We start from the raw sequence: 4,485 nt of genomic DNA, 5'->3' as shown, positions 1-4,485 counted from the left end.
GTTAACAAAATGTATACTTATTGTTAAAATCTCTATAAAATATCTGATGATTTGATGTGCATATGTCTAATGATCATTTTTGACCGCCGAATGGCTCATTTTTTTACTTTTTCCTCCATATCTCCGAAACCGCTAGACCTACCTTCATGACAATTTTATCGATTCTTCATCTTGTCAATACAAGTGAAATGTTTTTTGAATTATTCAAATCGGACGCTCCGTTCTCTTAAAAACTGAGTTACCGTTTTCGGCACTTTTTGCCCCGTATCTTCGGAACGGCTAGACCTGCCTCCGCCAAAAACTAATCAGCACGTCTCCTTATCAATACGAATCGAATGTTTTTTGAATTATTCAAATCGGTTGATCCGTGTTCCCGAAATCGTCGACGAAAATTTGTATCCGCACATACATACACACACGTACATACATACACACACATACACACACACATTTTCATTTTCGATTTTTTTGCGATTACTATAACTTGCCCTACGGGAAGTTAATTATAAACTAAGGAGAGAAAAGCGTATTGACCTCAGGAAAAATATCAAATTTAGAAGCATTGACAAATAATGCTGAAGGTTTCAAAAAAAAAAAAAATAATAATAATAAAAAGAACAAATAACTTGTTAAAAAGTACAATAGTTCACTATGTAAAAAAAACTAGGAACATAAAATATGTATTGATATCAGAATTGACAGAAGACTAAATTCAATATTTACGTGAGTGAAAAATGTTAATATTTTTGACATACTTGAAGTGAGTGAATATATAGAGTAGAAAGAATTGCGTCATTGTAATACATACCCTAGACGTACAAAAGAGATAGATAAATTCGCATCTGGATCTGAAAATAAAGATGTTAGTTATGAATCAAAAACACCGCAATTTGTGTTTTTTTTATTTCAATATCAGTTACAACAGCTAAGTAATATCTAGCAACAATAAGAATTAGGAATAAAATATAATACAAAAGTACAAATGATGATAAAATAATGAATAAAATAAATAAAATTTGTGAATAATAGAAATAATATTAGAAGAACAAGAACAAAAAAGTGCAATAAAAACAACAAAGGGCAATAAAAAATATAATAAGAGAATAATATTAAAAATAACTAGTGGTGTACGGCATAGTTCTTCCAAAGACTTATTTTTTTCACATTTAGCTCGGCATCCCCGAAACGCCTGGACCTGTTTTTACCAAAGACTAATCAGCACATCTTCCTATCAATAGAAATTAAATGTTTTTTAAACTATTCAATTCGGCTGAACCATGCGCCCGAAAGCGTAGATGAAAAAATTTTGGACAATTACAATAACCTTACTCTATGGAAAGTTAATAAGAAAACAATATCAAAAATAATAAAATGTAATAATAAAAATTGCAAAAATAACAAAGACCACAAAATTCTTACATTTAATATTTTTGAGAAGTTTTTATCAAACTTATCACAGTCGTCGTCTTCAGTGTGCATTTATAGCTTTGATCGTCGATTGGAAAATTATTAATTTGCTTCTATGAATATTAGTTGAACTGGTATCGAGTAACGGTTTCAATAGCTGAAAAAAAATTATATTACAAAAGAGAAAAGTTACTGGAGAATAAATTAAATATGGTGAATTGTTCAAATAAATAAATCCTAAATCCTTGATTTTCATACGGTAGTACTAGAATAGTCCACACTATTCATTCTATTCAAACATGTTAAAAAAATCTATATTTTATAGTCAATTCAATATTATTAAAAAAAGGAAATTCTATTCAAACATGTCAAAAAATATACATTTTTTACAGTCAATTCAATATTATTAAAAAAGTAAAGTCTATTCAAACAAGCCAAAAAAATCTACAGATATCTTCAGATATTACATCTTCATCCAAAAGCCAAGAATACTAGATAACAATTTATTACACAATGCAATAATAACCAGGTTGCAAGTGAAACGTATTTATGGATTGAAAAGAGTAAAAATGGAAAAAGTAATGTAATTGTCATACAACAAACGCGAGAAAAAAAATCTTCACCAATTTATTACTAATAAAGACTTGCTTTATGCAGAGACTAAAATCCAAGTATTTAATGTAGCCTTACCCGCTTCTTTTCTCCTTTGAATTTTTCTCGTCGATGGTCAGCAAGAAAAAGGAGGGATTCCCCAATACAGCATTAACCATGGTCAATTCGAAATGACATCGACAGTTACTAAAAATGAAATTGAATAAAAATAAATGTGATACATAATTCTAAAAACACTAAAAATAAAAATTAAAATGATAAACATGAAATTTAAAAATATGAATAAAAAAGAAACAAACAAAACTTTTAAAAATTATATACTAAAACAACAAAAAATCAATACATATACTAAAAATAATAAAAATAATAATAAAAATATAAATTAAAATAAAAATATAAATATAAAAAAAACATAAAAATAAATACACATATCTATAATAATAAAATGTAAACTGTTGAAAATACAAATTAAAATTTGAAAATAAAAGTCTAAAATGTAAAACATAATATATAAAATGAAAACAATAAAATAGTTAAGTATATAAATATAAATAAATATAAATCAAAAAGAAAAATGCTCATAATAATAAATAAAAACTAGTTGGTATTGGTCTTTAGCCTTGAGGAAAGTTACATGAACTTCCCGATATGTGTAAATAATCGACTTAACCAATAATAAACAAATTAATTTATGAGTGATTAGAAGTATTCCGAATGGATTTATTTCACACAATTGAAAACAAACGAACACGTTAACTATTTTCTAAAAGCAAATTTTCATAAATCAATAATTTTCATAATTGAACCAGTTTTCCTAGGACGTTAATGGTTTAGTATGCTCATTAAGACCAAGTACTCTATCGTTATACCAACTAAATCATCTAATTTTATTTTTAACAAACGTCAAAAAAACTATTCATTTTCTCAAACTTTGATGAATTTTTAAAATTAAACTACTTGTCGTAAGACCGTAATATTTCAGTAAGTTCTATAAGACCATGGTATACATCGCCAAAAAAAGTTTCATAAAAATCGGCTTAATTTTTTTTTCAACAGTTAATTACAAGAAAACGGCTCAGTAGATTTTCACCTAAAACTAATCAGCATCAATCCCAACTAATATCTTTCGACCAGTTTTTGATTTTTTAAAATCGATTCGGTAGAATGAGCTTAAATGTGGACGAAAAGTTTAACACTTTTTTGCAAATTTCAAGGAAACGGCTCGGCCGATCGTCGGACAAAAGTGACAAACAATAGTGCTCATTGAGATACATCGAATGGCTTTTAAATTTTGACGAATTTTTAAAGCTAAACGAGTTGTCGTAGGGCGGTAATATTTTAGTATGATCTAGACCAGGCATCGGCAACCTACGGCACGCGTGCCAGGCTTGGTAGTATTGTTTATTTTTACAAACATTCTAGTAATTTTACACCCATTGAAGTATTGTTTACAAACATTGTAGTAATTTTACACCCATTGTAGTATTGTTTACAAACATTGTAGTAATTTTACACCCATTGTAGTATTTTTACAAACATTGTAGTAATTTTACACCCATTGTAGTATTTTTACAAACATTGTCGTATTGTTTACAAACATTGTAGTAATTTTCCACCCATTGTAGTATTGTTTACAAACATTGTAGTAATTTTACACCCATTGTAGTATTTTTACAAACATTGTAGTAATTTTACACCCATTGTAGTATTTTTACAAACATTGTCGTATTGTTTACAAACATTGTAGTAATTTTCCACCCATTGTAGTATTGTTTACAAACATTGTAGTAATTTTACACCCATTGTAGTATTTTTACAAACATTGTAGTAATTTTACACCCATTGTAGTATTTTTACAAACATTGTAGTATTGTTTACAAACATTGTAGTAATTTTCCACCCATTGTAGTATTGTTTACAAACATTGTAGTAATTTTACACCCATTGTCTTATTGTTTACAAACATTGTAGTAATTTTACACCCGTTGTAGTATTTTTACAAACATTGTAGTAATTTTACACCCATTGTAGTATTGTTTACAAACATTGTAGTAATTTTACACCCATTGTAGTATTGTTTACAAACATTGTAGTAATTTTACACCCATTATAGTATTGTTTACAAACATTGTAGAAATTTTACACCCATTGTAGTATTGTTTACAAACATTGTAGTAATTTTACACCCATTGTAGTATTTTTACAAACATTGTAGTAATTTTACACCCATTGAAGTATTGTTTACAAACATTGTAGTAATTTTACACCCATTGTAGTATTGTTTACAAACATTGTAGTAATTTTCCCACCCATTGTAGTATTGTTTACAAACATTGTAGTAATTTTACACCCATTGTAGTATTTTACAAACATTGTAGTAATTTACACCCATTGTAGTATTTTACAAACATTGTCGTATTGTTTACAAACATTGTAGTAATTTTTCACCCATTGTAGTATTGTTTA

At 27.5% G+C, this 4,485-nt stretch overlaps 1 long non-coding RNA gene across 1 annotated transcript; it reads right to left on the bottom strand.

The window, feature by feature from the left end:
- Positions 1–1,122: 1,122 nt before the first annotated feature.
- LOC113364108 lies at positions 1,123–2,198 on the bottom strand. Its single transcript, XR_003366022.1, has 3 exons — positions 2,098–2,198; positions 1,420–1,564; positions 1,123–1,228 (listed from the first exon to the last, which is right to left on the bottom strand). It is a non-coding gene; the product is annotated as an uncharacterized LOC113364108 (long non-coding RNA).
- Positions 2,199–4,485: the final 2,287 nt, after the last annotated feature.

Source organism: Ctenocephalides felis, unplaced genomic scaffold (assembly GCF_003426905.1).
Source record: "Ctenocephalides felis isolate EL2017-DRISC unplaced genomic scaffold, ASM342690v1 CF-g0.4_SCAFFOLD_00845, whole genome shotgun sequence".
Classification (NCBI taxonomy): Eukaryota; Metazoa; Arthropoda; class Insecta; order Siphonaptera; family Pulicidae; genus Ctenocephalides; species Ctenocephalides felis.
The sequence above is the reverse complement of the archived record's forward strand: the minus strand, read 5'-3'. Positions and strand labels throughout refer to the sequence as shown.